This window comes from Saccopteryx bilineata, chromosome 2 (assembly GCF_036850765.1).
Source record: "Saccopteryx bilineata isolate mSacBil1 chromosome 2, mSacBil1_pri_phased_curated, whole genome shotgun sequence".
In the NCBI taxonomy this organism is placed as follows: Eukaryota; Metazoa; Chordata; class Mammalia; order Chiroptera; family Emballonuridae; genus Saccopteryx; species Saccopteryx bilineata.
In genome coordinates this window covers 272,953,652-272,971,781 of record NC_089491.1, presented here as the reverse complement: position 1 = coordinate 272,971,781, position 18,130 = coordinate 272,953,652, and the positions used below count along the sequence as shown (strand labels likewise).

General features: G+C 46.7%; 1 protein-coding gene across 6 annotated transcripts in view; it reads left to right on the top strand.

Moving 5' to 3' along the window:
• The first annotated feature begins 5,165 nt into the window (after positions 1 to 5,165).
• SBNO1 (strawberry notch homolog 1) overlaps positions 5,166 to 18,130 on the top strand; it is a 61,521-nt gene continuing 48,556 nt past the window's right edge. For 3 of the 6 annotated variants that reach the window (XM_066260727.1, XM_066260726.1, XM_066260724.1), the window contains exon 1: positions 5,418 to 5,596. The gene's annotated coding sequence lies outside the window, so the exon portion shown is untranslated. Of the gene's footprint in view, positions 5,296 to 5,416; positions 5,597 to 18,130 lie in introns of those variants that run through there. The other 3 variants (XM_066260725.1, XM_066260722.1, XM_066260723.1) reach the window with 2 other exon arrangements.

The window sequence follows — 18,130 nt, the reverse complement described above, 5'->3', positions numbered from 1 at the left end:
ACTAGAGCCCACGCTCAAGCTGGAGACCTCGGGACCTCGAACCTGGGTCCTCCGCATCCCAGTCCGTCTCTCTATCGACTGGTCAGGCATTGCTCAGGTTTGTTGGCTTGCTATTTCCATCAGGGTGGCCTAAGACATTCTGCCCTGGTGGGGCATTTTGTTCACTGTCCAGGTTCCTCCCACACTCCCGGGTCGGCCTGGAGGTGCTCCCTAGGAAGGACCAGTGGAAGAAGCCAGTTTTGGGCAGCTGGTTGAGCTCAGCTGTGCAGGGCCCCGCCCCAAACGTTTGAAGGGCTAGCACCGAACTGAGAGTGACCCTTTCTTAGAGACAGAAGAACCAGCTCTCCAAGTCTCCTCCCCTGATTCTTCCAGTTCTGACAACCCAACTTGTTCTCTTTGTTCTCTGGTTGAGGTCGGAGCTGCTTCCTGCCCTTGTTATTAAGTTCCCATTATGGTCCCTTTTTGCTTTTCAGTCCTCCACCACCAGTCTGATAACTTTCCTATTTTAAATTCTGTTTTCCTAACCGGATCCTGACTGACACATGGGCCATAGTAAGGACTTAAAGACTTTTTCCTGAGTCTAGGGGGAAAGCCACTACATGATGTCAACCAAAGAACAGAAAGATAACTCTGAAAGGCAACTCATTGCAAAGAGTTATGGAAATTACAAACATTTGTCCTGAGACCTGGAATCTCATAACCATTAGGCATTTTTCTGGAATGTCTGTTGAATGATTCCTCCTTTCCTAAGATAGCCACACTGTGTGGGTGCAATCACACCAGTGCTAAAAGGAAGATAATCTTCCTCTGTCTAGTGTTATCTTTGTGTTCATATGTGCTGTAGGTTTCGGCTATTGTTAACTTCCGCACTTCATATTAACATCAGTTCTTGTAACGCTCCACCAAGTGGAACATGGGTATCCTACAGTCCCATAGCCAGTTGTCCTTGTGATCTATTAACTCCATCCCTTTCTTCTGTACATCTTATACATACATATATATATATATTTCCTATTGTCAGTCATGTAAGTATATACGTTAGTGTGGACAGATGGATATACACACATGTATAACTGTTTCCCCCTCACTCTATATACACACAAATATATTAATACATGCGAAATGTATCCAATATGTATAATATAATTGGAACTCAAGTAACTGAGAATTAGACAGTATCCCCTACCTCACAGGTGTGTTACGTTTAAATGAGAGAATGAATATAAAGTCTGTGTGGACATAGCAGTTGGCAATGGTTAGCCTTTTAGCAGTGAATAAAATCAAGTTACATAAATTGCATCTAAATGAATCCCTATAATTTGGAATTAACACATCCTTCCCAATTCTTTTTTCTTTAATTAAAAAAAATTTTCCCTGGCCGGTTGGCTCAGTGATAGAGCATCGGCCTGGCGCGCAGGAGTCCCGGGTTTGATTCCCGGCCAGGGCACACAGGAGAAGTGCCCATCTGCTTCTTCCCCCCTCCCCCCCTCCTTCCTCTCTGTCTCTCTCTTCCCCTCCCGCAGCCAAGGCTCCATTGGAGCAAAGTTGGCCTGGGCACTGAGGATGGCTCCATGGCCTCCACCTCAGGTGCTAGAATGGCTCTGGTTGCAACAGAGTGACGCCCCAGAGGGGCAGAGCATCACCCCCTGGTGGGCAGGCAGGGTGGATCCCGGTCAGGTGCATGTGGGAGTCTGTCTGACTGCCTACCCGTTTCCAACTTCAGAAAAATACAAAAAAATAAAAAAATTTCTGCCTGATCTGTGATGATGCAGTGACTAAAGCGTCGACCAGGAATGCTGAGGTCTCCAGTTCAAAACCTTGGGCTTGCCCAGTCAAGGTACACATGGGAAGCAACTACTACAATGAGTTGATGTTTTCCGTCCCTCTCCTTCACCTTTCTCTCCCTATCGCCTCTCTTTACAATCAATACATTTTAAAAATTCTAAAAAATAAAAAATAAAAAAAAATGCCTGACCTGTGGTGGCGCAGTGGATAAAGCATTGACCTGGAATGCTGAGGTCGCCAGTTCAAAACCCTGGGATTGCTCGGTCAAGGCACATATGGGAGTTGAAGCTTCCTGCTCCTCCCCCCCTTCTCCTCTCTCTCTCTCTCTCTCTCTCTCTCTCTCCCCTCTAAAATGAATAAATAAATAAAAATAATTAAAAAAAAAATTCTAAAAAAAAAAAATTTCCACTGATTTGAGAGAAAAAGAAAGGGGGGAAGGAAGAGGGAGTAAGAGAGAGAGAGAGAGAGAGAGAGAGAGAGAAGCATCAACTCATTGTTCCACTTAGCTGTTCCATTTAGTTGTGTACTCACTGATGGCTTCTCATATGTGCCCTGACTGGGGATCAAACCCATAGCCTTAGCATGCCAGGATGATGCTCTATCCACTGAACCACCTGGCCAGGGCCCCAATTGTTTTTTCCTTTAATATCTTAGTTTAAAGGGATATTTTTCTTTTCTTTTTTGTGTGACAGAGACAGAGAGAGGGACAGATATGGACAGACAGGAAGGGAGAGAGATGCGAAGCATCAATTCTTTGTTGTGGCACCTTAGTTGTTCATTGATTGCTTTCTCATATGTGCCTTGATGAGGGAGGGGGCTACAGAAGATTGAGTGACCCCTTGCTCAAGCCAGCGACCTTGAGCTTAAGCTGGTGAGCCTTGCTCAAACCAGATGAACCCACGCTCAAGCTAGTGACCTCGGGGTTTCGAACCTGGCTCCTCGCTGTCCCAGTCCAATGCTCTATCCACTGCTCCACTGCCTGGTCACGCATTTTTTTCCCCCAAACTTTACTGATAGATTGATTTTAGAGACAAATGGAGAAAGTGAGAGAGAAAGAGGGAGAGACATTGATTTGTTATTCAATTTATTTACGTATTCACTTAGGTTCCCTGGCCAGGAATCGAACCTGATACTCTAACTAACTGAGTTATCAGGCCAGGGCAACAGACACAATATCTCAATAACTGATGCCTTTGTCTCGTTAATGCTCCTTCTCCTTGCCTCGCTCCCATCCTTTTCAGGACATTTGCACTGCAGTTTTCTCTCCCAGAATGCAGTTGCCTCTTCTCTTTGCCTAGTTATCATCTATTTTCCAGTTCAATCATCCCTCCCTCAGGAAGCCTTCCTTGACTACCCTGATAAGGTTAAGTGCCTTTATAATGGGCTCTGTTAGCTTCTTTGTAGCACTGTCACAGTTCCAAGTTTACACTCTGGAATTTTTAGATTAAAGCCCACTAGACTATAAGGGCATTAATCTCAAGGGACAGGACCATCCACTGGCATCCTTTTGCTATTTCTTAAGCTTGTGTCCCTAACCTCTAATGCAGTAGCTGGCACAAAGTAGGGGCTCAATAAATATTTGTTGAATAGAGTGAAAAGTGTATGTGTAAATGGCCAAGGGGTAGTCAATTCCATGCCTGGATAGGGGTTTTTCTGCATCATTGGCTTCCACTTGCATCTCAGTGCCCATGACATTAACTGCATCTTGTGCTATAATTCTGAGATGTGCTCTGTGTACCCGCAAGCAAAATATCTTGCAAATATTCTTATAGATAGAGGTGCTTCATTCTTCTTTTTTTTTTTTTAATTTATTGATTTTAGAGAGAGGAGATCAGTTCAAGGTAAAGAGCATATGCAGAGATAGTGGCAAGGATCTGGCTTGGATGCTTATAAAGTAACTCAAAGGGTGTGAGTTTTTAGGTCAGACCTCTGCTTTCAGAACCTAGTACTTATCTGGTTCTTGTGTCCAACAGAAGTGTAGGGGCCACTTTGAATTGTTCCGACTAAGCTCCAAAGACACTGATACATTAACTACAATGTCTCAGATTTCCCTGCTACATCCTTCTATATTTATTTTCTTTAACACGTCACAGATTTGTAATTGTTTTCACATACACCGGCCATAAACTAATGTAGCAGATAGCAGGGAACAAGACAGATGAAAGCCTTGTTCTTTTTTTTGTAATTTACTTATTTATTTGAGAGAGAGGAAAGGAGAGACAGAGACAAAAACATTGATCTGTTCCTGTCTGTTCCTGTATGTGCCCTGATGGGGGATGGAACCCCAAACCTTGGCCTATGGGGATGATGCTCTAACCAATTGAGCTGTCCCACCCAGGCTAAAGGCAGTGTTCTTATAGAACTATTTTTATTTTTACCTTTATAGGTTTTGTGTGTATAAGGATTACATGAAATAATGGAAGTAAAGTTATTAGCAAAGCAACTATTTGGCAACTTAAATTATTTACATGGATACATAAAGATAATACATATGTATGTACATAAACGTTGGGTTGGAAAATTAATAAATATTCTTGTCATGACGACTCCCCTCTCCATACTTTCTCTGGAGGAGTTCACACCTCAACATCCAAGCTTTTGAAAGCCTCGGTTTTCTTTTAGCACTAGGCAAGCGCGGAGTGCCGCCAGTAGGGGGCAAGAATCAACCAACCAGGCGTGCCTAGTACCTAAGCAACAGTCAAACAGCATTAACAGAATGACTTTACAGAAGGGTTACCAAAAAATTAATTCGTCTATTCTGTGTTAGGTCATATAATATAATAATAACAATTAATAATAACATTGCTATAAAGAAGTGAGAGGTGGTAGTGACAAGACCTATTCTGGAGCAATCTCTGAGAGCAATAGTTTGTTCGAGTTACCGGGTGTGTGCGCAGAAAAAAGTGGGGCTGACAGGGTCATACTCCTTAGGAGATGACAGTGAACCTGGCAAAGGGCTCCGAGTTACTTGCGGTTTCATATTGAATAAAGTGCTATGAACGACCCTAACAAGCAATGCATAGGCGAACATTTTTCTTCTAGGAATGAATAGGTAATAAGAGCTTTCCAAAGTAACAGAAATGCCGCTGGGTAACTTTCTGGGCCAAAGCCACACAGCAAAACGGATTTAAATACACCGTCGGGCCCCTCCTAGCCGGACTTTGAGAGCAGGTGCAGAACGCATGCGCCCAGCATACCCACTGACCTGCTCGTGGCGCCGACCTTCTTCCCGACAAGCAGCGGGGTAGAAAGGGAGGGGAACGGCATTCTCGCGAGGCCTTTCGAGCGCCGGCGGAAGCAGTAGACACGTGACTCTCCTAAACGGCCTTCGCCTTCCCCCTCCCCCTTCTCGGAAACCCGGCCCCCTCACCCCTCGCCCACCCTAGAGCCGCGGTAATGGACCGTTTGGGTTCCGGAATTCCCTTGGATCCAACCACTGGTACCGGGTCGGCGGGAGCCGGCGGAGCCCGTCCTTGGCGGCGAAGGCACGGGGCGGTCAAGATGGGGGGGGTAAATCATCTTCCTTCACCTAGGAGGGAGGCGGGGCGGAGAGGGGCGGTGGGGAGCGAGGTGGGGGGGAAAGGGAGGAAGTCACGTGGGCGCGCGGTGCGCCTCAGCCGTCGCTCCGCCCCTCCCATCCCGGCGGGGCGGGGGGACGAGGGGGAGGGGCGTCAAGATGGCGGCGGGGAGGTAGGCAGAGCCGGACGCCGCTGCTGCCGCCACCACCGCCGCCTCCGCTCCTGTCGCCTGTGCTTCTTCCAGCTCTCGCCGCCCGGGAGAAGCTGTACCGGCGTCGCATCCCGCGGAGAAAGTAAGTCCTCCGCTGAATTCTCTTCAGCTTCTGTACACTCGCTCTCCCGGACAGCCTCCCACTCCCACCCTCCTCAGGGGGCCGTGTGGGGCCGGGCTGGGGGGGCGGCCGCCACCTCACTCGGGTCTGGGGCCTCCCTCGCCGCCCCCCGAGCCGCCCTCCCCGGGGCCCCGCCGCGCTTGCCTCCTCCGCCCGTCAGCGCCGGGCCCTGCGGTCGCCGCGGGGGAGGCTGTCGGGCCCCGGGGTCCCCGCTGTCCCGGGCCGGAGAGGCACCCTATTGGGGCGGGAAAGTCGGGCGGTGCGGACTCCGGCTCCGGCCTCGGCTCCGCTGGGGTCGCCTGCCGGGCTCCCGCGCCCGACAGCGGGTCCGAGAGGTCCGGGACCCGCGGGAAAGTGAGCTTTGCGGTCCTTCGTAAGTCCTCCCGCCGGGGCATGGTTCCCGGTGCGGGGCGCGTGAGGGAGGCGGCGGGGCGGCTCCACGGATGAAGTCCGGGGGCCATGTGCGGACCCCCTTCACTTCTCGCCGGGCTGGGGTCCATTCTACCTCCCGCCCGCCCGCCTCCCGGACTCTGCGCGCCCGTGTGCTGGTGCTGGCGAAAAGGGCGGCGGGGTCCGCTTACTCGGAGAGTGCTGGGGTGCTGGGCGTAAGTGGAAGCCGAAGTTCCCCAAAGCGGCGTGTGCAGGCAGTTTCCTGGGAGCGGCGTGGGGTCGGGGTGACCGCGGAGGAGACCCTGGAGGTTTCGAGCCCTTGTGATTGTTTCTTTCCTGACCCGGCCGCCGGCTCCTCCCCTCTCACCCCGTCTTTGTGCTGCTGTTGGGGTGCTGTCTGCGAACCACTCACTTGATCCTCGCGGCACAGCGCGGCTGTTTTCCGGGGCGTGCCCCGTGGACTGTGGGGGGCTTCTGTTTTGGGGAGTCGCTGGTTGGGAAACGTGGGAAAAGAACGGGGTGGAGAAAAGGAGAGTCCAAGAAAGCAACGTTTTTCTCTTCTGAATTGCGCAGCCAATTGTAACCGCACCCGGAAGTTTGGGCTGAACACGTGTTGATGAGGGAAGGTTAAAAACTGGGTCCCCTTTTGACCTTTGGAAGTTGATTATTAGCAATTTATGTTCAGTGAAATGTTCCATATTCTGTGGACAGCCACCATGAGAGACGGAATGGGGCCTCTAACCAGCCTGCCAGGAGGGTCCAGAATGCTGTCAAAGCCCCCGTGGCCCTTGCGCAAAAAGACTTAGCGCTGGCGGACACTTCAAGCGGTTAACTGCGGAGGGATTTCGTCTTCCACTTTTTTACGGCAGTCAGAACTGGATTTCGTTAGCTGTGGGGGAAACCATCATCCCCCACAGCTTACAGAATTTCCAGGATAAATTTCAGAACTTGCTACTAGTGCTGTGAGTGGGACATTAATTTTTACACGCAGAGGGGGACATTTTACTTTCTTGTTTAAAGAGGGTTCCGAGCTTTACCTTACCAGAGAAGACATCTTTACATTGTTATCTGGCTTCTGCTTTTTATCTCCCACTCTAACTTGATGCCGCAGGATTCTCTTCAGAATTTTAAATAAGTTTTACATTAGTCGCTGGGTAAATGTTAAAAAGGGAGGCTCGGTAGCTTACAGTTCATTCATTCATTCTTTGAATGCTGTTTATTTATGTCAGGCAATTTTACATGTCTTAAGGGCCTTGCTAAAATTACTGTTTAAAAAACGGTCACTATGAAGGCTCTTTACATGCTTTTTATTTTTAAATTTTTTTTCCATTGATTTGAGAGAGGGGAAGGGAGAGAGAAGCATCAGTTTGTTGTATTCCACTTAGTTGTGCACTCATTGATTGCTTCTCATACATGCCCTGACTGGGGATGGGACCTGTGACCTGGGTGCAGCGGAAAGAGGCTTTATACTAAGCCATACGACCAGGGCCCTTTACATGCTTTAAAAATGATTCGCCCCAAAGATTTGAACTGTAGATACATTTTGGCATTCCTTAGTCCCTAAATTTAGCGTTGATTTCAGACCTGCCACCTGTGAAGGACATGAACACTAAAATCCAAGTAATCTGACTTTTAATGAGACTGTGCAGTCCTAAACTCGACTGCCTAAAGTAAAGATACTTTCTGAGAGGAATTACTTTCACATTCAGTAGCCAATTAATAAGCAAAATGGTGTTATCCTAAGGTTTTTCAGATTTTTTTTTTTTTTTAAGATTTATGTATTGATTTTTAGCGAGAGAGAAAGGGAGAGAGACAGGAACATCTGTCTGTTCCTGTATGTGCCCTGAGCAGGGATTGAACTGGTAACCTCTGTGCTTCCTTCCGGACCATGCTCCAACCAAATGAACCATCCAGCCAGGCCTATTCTTTTTTTTTTTTTTTTTTTAATGTTAATTGACAGATCCAATTTGATGTGAATTTACTAAGTGTTAAGGACACTTTGGAATATCACTGAAATTTTCTGTAGACGGAAAAGGTAGGTGTTTTTTTAAATTTTTTTTAGTATTTTTCTTGTTTTAAAGGGGGAGATCAAGAGACAGGGAGGAAGAAAGAAGAGAAGCATCAACTTCTGGCCGGGGCACTTTTAGTTGTTCATTGATTGCTTCTCGTGTGCCTTGGGGGGGGGTGTTGCTCCAGCTGAGCCAGTGACCCCTTGACCCCTTGATCAAGCCAGCGACCTTGGGCTTCGAGCCAGCAATCATGGGATCATGTCAAAGTACTCTCACACTCAAGCTGATGACCCTGCACCCAAGCCAACAACCTCAGGGTTTTCGAACCTGGGACCTCTGTATCCACTGTGCTACCACTGGTCAGGTGGAAAAGATAGGCTTTTTAAGAGCAAAAACTATTTTATGAAGCTACAAAACCTGTCTAGCTACTTTGCTTATTTTTTTGGAGGCAGTATATAGCACAGGGCATTAATTTTTGTTTCAAATCTTTTTTATGTATACCATGGTTAGAAATATATTTTATGTTGTTACCTACTCCACATACACACACGGAACTGAAAAAATCGTGTCATGAGGTAGTGTTTTCTCTGTCTACATGCTTGGGCACCGATTTTCTGTTCTGTGCTGACATGTTTGAAAATACTGGTCATTGGCCCTGGTTGATAGCTCGGTTGCTCAGTTGGTTGAAGCATCGTCCTGTTTGCTGGTTCGATCCCCAGTCAGGGCACATACAGGAACAGATCGATGTTCCTGTCTTTCTCTCTAAAATGAATAAATTAAAAAAGAAAAAAAGAAATGCTGCTCGTGGTGCACTATATTGATTGGACCACGAACTGTATTATGGCCAGCAGTTTGAAAAATACTGGTATAGGGTTATGAGTATAGTACAGAATCTTGGAGGGATATGATGTCAGACCTCTGGGTAATTCTGCTTCAGTCTGTCTTTATCGTTAGCTTGTTACACTTCCTGTCTAGGCCTCAGTTTCTCATTTGTGATGAGGTGATAAAGGATAGTATTTACTCATGAGCTATCTTGAGGGTTAAAAAAAATTCAAGTATATTCTAAATCTCAAGAAAGCTAGCCATGTAATTTGATGGTGCTGATCATAAAAGTTGTTTCATTATTGATTTCAGCGAGAGAGGAATGGAGGGGGGGGGGGGAAACATCCAGCTCTGCTCCTCTATGGGCCCTGACCGGGAATCAAACCAGCAACCTCTGCCCTTCTAGATGATGCTCTAACCAACCAAGCTGTCCAGCCAGGGCTTTATTCCCTTTTTTATTGACTTGATCAGGTGACACTGATTAACAAAATTATGCAGAGTTCAGGAGCACAATTCTACAACCCATTATCTGTACACTGTATTATATGTTCACCACCCCAAGTCAAGTCTCTGTTCATGACCATTTTATACCCTCTGTGTCCTTCTCCAAATCCCTCACCCCTTCACCCATCTGATTCTTATGCTTTTATGAAGCATTTTCGAAACTTTGTTTATAATCTGCAGATTCATTCTTGAATCCTTGATTCCCATGTTTTGCAATGTGAGTGGGGGGAGGGGCACTTTAATTGAGCAATTGCTCCCTTGAGAATTGTTTAAAAAATACAAATTATATCTTTTTAGGTAAAGAAAGCTCTCTTTTTTTTTTCTTTTTTTTTGTATTTTTCTGAAGCTGGAAACAGGGAGGCAGTCAGACAGACTCCCGCATGTGCCCTACCGGGATCCACCTGGCATGCCCACCAGGGGGCGATGCTCTGCCCATCCGGGGCGTCGCTCTGTCGCGACCAGAGCCACTCTAGCGCCACCAGAGCCACTCTAGCGCCTGGGGCAGAGGCCAAGGAGCCATCCCCAGCGCCCAGGCCAACTTTTGCTCCAATGGAGCCTTGGCTGCGGGAGGGGAAGAGAGAGACAGAGAGGAAGGAGAGGGGGAGGGGTGGAGAAGCAGATGGGCGCTTCTCCTGTGTGCCCTGGCCAGGAATCGAACCTGGGACCTCCGCACGCCAGGCCGATGCTCTACCACTGAGCCAACCGGCCAGGGCCAGAAAGCTCTCTTTAACCAACTTTATATCTACCTTTTTTTCTCCTCATGTTCTTAAGGAACCGCTGTAAGTAGTAGATAGACACTTAATAAGTTCTTGTTGATAGACTCTATGAGCTAAATTCTAAGTGGGTTATTATCCTTTAAGTTCTTACACTGCATGTCATCACCTCTGGACTGTATAAAAGCAAAATTGAAGCTGAGTCAAAAACTGGACATGGCCTGACCAGGCGGTGGCGCAGTGGATAGAGCGTCGGACTGGGATGTGGAAAGATCCAGGTTCGAGACCCCGAGGTCGCCAGTTTGAGCGCGGGCTCATCTGGTTTGAGCAAAAGCTCACCAGCGTGGACCTAAGGTTGCTGGCTTGAGCAAGGGGTCACTTGGTCTGCTGGTCGCTGGCTCAAGCAAGGGGGTCACTTGGTCTGCTGAAGGCCCATGGTCAAGGCTCATATGATAAAGCAATCAATGAACAACTAAGGTGTCGCAACGAAAAACTGATGATTGATGCTTCACATCTCATCTCTCTCTGTTCCTGTCTGTCCCTATCTATTTCTCTCTGACTCCCTCTGTCTCTGTAAAAAAAAAAAAAAAAAATCCGACACGGTTAGGACTATTAAGTAACGGGGGGGGGGGCCCTTTTGTTATTCTGGTAAAGATACTTGCTAAGTGATATTTTCTGTGCACATTTCAAGTAGTCCCCAAGACACTACCGATTAACTGGATACACTGGATATGTGACACTTTAGGTGAAAAGGGAACTACTATTTTATAGAACTAATTTTGAAATTAATTATTGGATAGGTTAACAAGTGGATTGTATTCTGGGAAATAAAGTATTGCATTAGTGATATGGAAGAAAATATTTTTTGGACATGATACTAATATTTATCAAAACGGTAGTGGCTAACATTTCAAGTAGTACAACAATTCTATGAGTTAGGTTCTGTTTTATTCCCATTTGAAGATGAGAAAACTGAGCTGTAGAGTTTTACTTCACCACGTTATACTCCTAGTGGATGGTATAGCCAGTATCTAACCCAGGTATTCTGCTTGATTCCATGGTATTCTCCACCTATGTTGTGTGCTGCAGCCACTGCAGACACATCCCGAGCTGTAAACTGTAAAGATCTGTTTTAGGTCTCAACAAGAGAAACCTTGTCCTCCTCGATAGGTTTCAGTGTTGGTATTCTCAGTGGGAACTGTATCCTTTCATTCTTCCGATTGGCTCTTGTTTCCTCAGGATTCTCTTCCTGCCAAGGATGGCTCTTAGTTTCTCTCTACTACTGTGTACTTGTTTCTTATTTATCATTGTTGCTTTCATCGTGTACTATTTTGAAATAGGTAATTTTTTTTTTTTTTTTTTTTTTTTGCGAGAGAGAGAAGCAGAGGGAGGGAGTGAGAGAAGCATCAACTCATTCTACTTAGTTGTGCTCCCATTGATTACTTCTTATATGTGCCCTGGCTTAAACCAGTGCTCTTGGGGCAGGGCCGGCCACCCTGGGCTCGAACCAGTGACCTCTGAGCTCTAGGATGATGCTTTATCCACTGTGCCACCAGCCAGGGAAAATAGGTGATATTTTCAAATGTATATGGTATTTTTGATAAAAATGGAACCTTTGTTTGAGATAGAATCACTGCTGTTAGTAACTTTTTGGCTTGTTAGATTGCTACATGTTGATGTCCTCTGAGGTCTGTGAAATCCTTTATAGACAAATAACAGTTTTTTGTTTTTTTTTTAAAGAAGTCTTTTTTTTTAATTTTTTTTTTTTTTTTTTTTTTACAGAGGCAGAGATAGACAGGGACAGACAGACAGGAACGGAGAGAGATGAGAAGCATCAATCATCAGTTTCTCATTGCGCGTTGCGACTTCTTAGTTGTTCATTGATTGCGTTCTCACATGTGCCTTGACCGCGGGCCTTCAGCAGACCGAGTAACCCCCTGCTGGAGCCAGCGACCTTGGGTCCAAGCTGGTGAGCTCTTTGCTCAAGCCAGATGAGCCCGCGCTCAAGCTGGCGACCTCGGGGTCTCGAACCTGGGTCCTTCCACATCCCAGTCCGACGCTCCATCCACTGCGCCACCGCCTGGTCAGGCTTTTTTTTTTTTTTTTAAATTTTTATTTATTTATTTTTTTACAGAGACAGAGAATGAGTCAGAGAGAGGGATAGACAGGGACAGACAGACAGGAATGGAGAGAGATGAGAAGCATCAATCACTAGTTTTTCATTGTGCGTTGCAACGCCTTAGTTGTTCATTGATTGCTTTCCCATATGTGCCTCGACCGCGGGCCTTCAGCAGACTTTGCTGGAGCCAGCGACCTTGGATTCAAGCTGGTGGGCTTTTCCTCAAACCAGATGAGCCCGCACTCAAGCTGGCAACCTCGGGGTCTCGAACCCGGGTCCTCTGCATTCCAGTCCGACGCAATAAAATATAAACATCTATCCACTGCGCCACCGCCTGGTCAGGCAAATAACAGTTCTTACTCTTGCATTAGATTGTGCTTAGTAGGTGCAAAGTGATGATGTTTTTCTTCTCAGGAGTAAATCCTACTTATTTGTCAAATGAATAGGAGAAGATTGGATAATATATGACCTTTTAAGGGCTCTCAGCCAAAGCACTGAAATTCTGTGAGCTTCAGAATAGGAATATGATTAAATATTAAGGGTTTTGGCCCTGGCGGGTTGGCTCAGCGGTAGAGCGTCGGCCTAGCGAGCGGAGGACCCGGGTTCGATTCCCCACCAGGGCACACAGGAGAGGCGCCCATTTGCTTCTCCACCCCTCCGCCGCACTTTCCTCTCTGTCTCTCTCTTCCCCTCCTGCAGCCAAGGCTCCATTGGAGCAAAGATGGCCCGGGCGCTGGGGATGGCTCTGTGGCCTCTGCCTCAGGCGCTGGAGTGGCTCTGGTCGCAATATGGCGACGCCCAGGATGGGCAGAGCGTCGCCCCCTGGTGGGCGTGCTGGGTGGATCCTGGTCGGGCGCATGCGGGAGTCTGTCTGACTGTCTCTCCCTGTTTCCAGCTTCAGAAAAATGAAAAAAAAAAAAAAAAGAATAAATATTAAGGGTTTTGCCTAATGGAGTTCAGAGAATGACACATATGTACTCGCTCTATCCCTTTTCCTCACTGCAAAAAAGAATTTGTATCCAGTTGTCTAAGATTAAGAAAGTATCCCTAGATTTGTTAGTGTGTAAAATGTAGATAAAATCAAAATGTCTTTTACACACCTTGTCAATACTAGGTCACTACTCAGATCAGAGGTCTCTAATAGTGATTCCTATGAGTGAAGTTTGAGTAGGTCACTGAACTGTTACCATTGTTTCTTGTATGAACACTAAGTTTCTCCCCCAGATTCCTCTCTTTCATGACAATATCTTTGTACTTAAGAAATATTTGTTGATTTTAAGAGAAAGAAGATGGGAGAGAGAGCATTGATTTGTTGTTTCATGTTGATTTTTGTATGTATGTGCCCTGACCAGGGATCAAACCTGCAACCTTGGTATATTGGGATGGTGTTCTAACCAACTGAGCAACCCAGCCAGGGCCTTATTTTTGTACTTTCAGTGCTCATTGTTCAGAAAGTATATTTCAAAAAGTTCTCATGAATTCAGTAACACTTTTAAGTGATTTTTATTTCATACGTTAATGATGTTTCTGTACTTTTGAATATGCATAGGCAAGACTTGGTGTACTGCATCTGGTGAATTGATGGGCTCTGGGACCTCCAAGTGTTCTGTGGTCTGCAGTTTAGGAATTGCTGGTTTAAAACAGTGTGCTTTGGGCCTCATCTGTGGTGGCTCAGTGGATAAAGCATCAACCTGGAATACAGGTCGCTGGTTCAAAACACTGAGCTTGTCCCGTCAAGGCATATAAGGGAGTTGATGCTTCCCACTCCCCCCCTTCTCTCTCTCTTCTCTTTAAAATGAATAAATAAAAGCCTGACGAGGTGGTGGCGCAGAGGATAAAGCGTCGGACTGGGATGCAGAGGACCCAGGTTCGAGACTCGGGGGTAGCCAGGGCCAGGTAGTAGGTCTATGGCCCAAAAAAGGTTGGGGACCACTGAGTTAGAACATTACCCTGAAGCACAGAGGTTGCTGGTTTGATCCCCAGTCAGGGAACATACAGGAACAGATCAGTCTTCCTGTCTTATCTGTCTCCTTTCCTCTCTCTCTAAAATCAATAAAATATAAACATTAAAAAACTATTCAATATTTACTCTTTTTTTTTGACAGAGTCAGAGAGAGGGACAGACAGGCAGGAAGGGAAAGACGAGAAGCATCAGTTCTTCGTTGCAGCACCTTAGTTCATTGATTGCTTTTTCATATGTGCCTTAACTGGGGATTATAGTAGAAGATCAATGGCCTGACCTGTGGTGGCGCAGTGGATAAAGCGTCGACCTGGAATGCTAAGGTCGCCGGTTCAAACCCCTGGGCTTGCCTGGTCAAGGCATATATGGGGAGTTGATGCTTCCTGCTCCTCCCCCTGTTCTCTATCTCTCCCTCTCTCTCTCTAATAAAAATGAATAAATAAAATCTAAAAAAGTAAGTAAATAAATAAAAATTAAAAAAAAAAGATCAAGTGACACCTTGCTCAAGCCGGCAACCCCACACTCAAGCTGGTGACCTTAGGGTTTCGAACCTGGGTCCTCCGCGTCCCAGTCCGATGCTCATCCACTGTGCCACTGCCTGGTCAGGCACCAATAGATACTTTTAAAATATGACATTTAAAAACATTTATTTTGACAGGCTTCATTTTAATTCTTAAAAAAAATACATATATTGGTTTATTTTTGTATGTGCCCTAATTAGGGATCGAACCAGCAACCTTTGCATATTAGTACAGTTCTAACCAACTAGGCAACCTGGCCAGGGCTAAAAGATGACATTTTGGTAGACTCAAGTTCTATTTTTTTTTTTTTTTTGTATTTTTCTGAAGCTAGAAACCGGGAGAGACAGTCAGACAGACTCCCGCACGAGCCAGACCGGGCCGGCACGCCCACCAAGGGGCGACGCTCTGCCCACCAGGGGGCGATGCTCTGCCCCTTCGGGGCGTCGCTCTGTTGCGACCAGAGCCACTCTAGCGCCTGGGGCAGAGGCCAAGGAGCCATCCCCAGCGCCCAGGCCATCTTTTGCTCCAATGGAGCCTTGGCTGCGGGAGGGGAAGAGAGAGGCAGAGAGGAAGGAGAGGGGGAGGGGTGGAGAAGCAGATGGGCGCTTCTCCTGTGTGACCTGGCATTGAACCCGGGACTTCTGCACACCAGGCCGACGCTCTACCACTGAGCCAACCGGCCAGGGCCTCAAGTTCTATTAATTGAGGTCAAGATTAGACATAGCAAGTGGGCCAAGACCCCTTATTTCCACAGGTTCTAATGAAGTATTTTATGGATTAAAAAGTTTTTAAAGTATTGGTTTATCTCTCAGTATGTATTTATACTGTGTACTAGGATAATTTGTCAAGTATGGTCAACTATGTTTATATTGGAAAAACAGATCAACTTTATTTTAAACCCAAGTTCAGACATTTCTGCAGTTTGTCTCTGGTGTTTAGTTCCTTCATACTGTTTTCATCATGCTATCTAATAGTCCATCTCCTTCTAATTTTTTTTTTTTTTCATTTTTCTGAAGCTGGAAACGGAGAGACAGTCAGACAGACTCCCGCATGCGCCCGACCGGGATCCACCCGGCACGCCCACCAGGGGCAATGCTCTGCCCATCCTGGGGGTCGCCATGTTGCGACCAGAGCCACTCTAGCGCCTGAGACAGAGGCCACAGAGCCATCCCCAGCGCCCGGGCCATCTTTGCTCCAATGGAGCCTTGGCTGCAGGAGGGGAAGAGAGAGACAGAGAGGAAAGCGCAGCGGAGGGGTGGAGAAGCAAATGGGCGCTTCTCCTATGTGCCCTGGCCGGGAATCGAACCCGGGTCCTCCGCACGCTAGGCCGAAGCTCTATCGCTGAGCCAACCAGCCAGGGCCCATCTCCTTCTAATTTTAAGTGTTGTTGAAACTTGAACTTTACCAACTCTGACTTCTTGATCTACTCATTGAAAAGAGAATAAATGAGCTTTGAATGATCTAGGTGTGGGTGGGTGACTTTGGCCAGGTAATTTAAGCTTTTTGATCCTCAGTTTCATTTTACTTAGTGTTGTGGGATCGTGTATATAAAGAGCGTACCCCTGTGTCAGGCTTGTAGAAGTCACTGTCAGTTCCCTTTCTTTCCTTCTTCCTTAGACTTCTTTCCCTTTTCTAATAAATTTTTGGAAAATCTCCTTTGGCTTTCTGTCCTTCCTCTCATCCTTTCAACAGCGTATCTGCTCTTGGTTTCAATTCTGGATGTCTGTGATTTTCTACCTTAAATTTATTCACGTGCCTATTAGAACTTTTTTCTAAATAATGCACAAGCTTTTGTGACATCAACCTATCTAGTAGAAGATTTCTCTGTTAAATAACTGGCTTCCATCTAAAGTAGTAGTTACATTTTGGAAGTCATGGTCATGGCACACCTTTCTTTCTGTAGGACATAGTGAATGAAACATTTAATTCTATCACGTAGTCTGAGAACAGATGGGCTAGCTGAAAGTATATTATTTATGTAACATTAGTTTTGTGTGTAAAACAAGTACAGATTTCCCATAAGTAGTTTGTATATTTAAATTGGATATTTCAGATAAATTAATGAGAAAAATTAAAATTGAGAAAGCTCTATTAAGCTTTTGTTACATGTTGGCAGTAGAATACTTTGATCTCCTTCCTAAAAGTACAGTTGGGAAATCTCAACCTAAAATGTACTTGCTTGCTCCTAAATAGGCATTTCCCCCTAAAATCCATTTAACTCATCTTTCAGTCTCCTGGGCTCAGCTTTTGATTACTTTTTCCTGGCTTACCTCTAATTATCCAGCAACTCATGCTTTTTTTTCTTCTTCATATTCTTTCATATTCTCCCTTCCATGTTGAGCTTTTTTTTTTTGTATTTTGTATTTTTCTGAAGCTGGAAACGGGGAGAGATAGACAGACTTCCACATGCGCCCGACCGGGATCCACCCGGCATGCGCCTGGTGGGTGAAGCTCTGCCCACCAGGGGGTGATGCTCTGCCCCTCCGGGGCGGGGCGTTGCTCTGCTGCAACCAGAGCCACTCTAGCGCCTGGGGCAGAGGCCAAGGAGCCATCCCCAGCGCCTGGGCCATCTTTGCTCCAGGGAAGCCTTGGCTGCAGGAGGGGAAGAGAGAGACAGAGAGGAAGGAGGGGTAGGGGGTGGAGAAGCAAATGGGCGCTTCTCCTATGTGCCCTGGCCGGGAATCGAACCCGGGTCCCCCGCACTCCAGGCCGACGCTCTACCTCTGAGCCAACCGGCCAGGGCCCAGCTTTTATTTAAACTTGGTCTAAGGCAGCAGTTTTCAACCTGTGGGTCACGACCTGGGCGGGGGTCAAACGACCAAAACACGGGGGTCAAAACACAGGGGTCGCCTAAAGCCATCGGAAATGTATTGTATAATAAATATGTATTTTCCAGCCCTGGCCGGTTGGCTCAGCGGTAGAGCGTCGGCCTGGCATACAGGAGTCCCGGGTTCGATTTCCGGCCAGGGCACATAGGAGAAGCACCCATTTGCTTCTCCACCCCTCTCCCCCTTCTTCCTCTCTGTCTCTCTCTTCCCCTCCCACAGCCAAGGCTCCATTGGAGCAAAGATGGCCCGGGGGCTGGGGATGGCTCCTTGGCCTCTGCCCCAGGCACTAGAGTGGCTCTGGTCCCGGCAGAGTGTCGCCCCTGGTGGACGCATGCGGGAGTCTGTCTGTCTCTCCCCGTTTCCAGCTTCAGAAAAATACAAAAAATAAAAAATAAATATGTATTTTCCGATGGCTTTAGGCGACCCCTGTGTTTTGGTCGTTCGACCCCTGCCTGGGTCGCGACCCACAGGTTGAGAACTGCTGGTCTAAGGGATTCTTTGTCTTTACATCCTGCTGTTGTAGCTCATTGGCTCTCTCTTGATCTGCTCTAACAATTTTTTGAGGTGTGTCTCACTGCTTCTAGTCTTAAAAGAGTGCCAACATTTTATTTTAATTTTTTTTAGTTAAA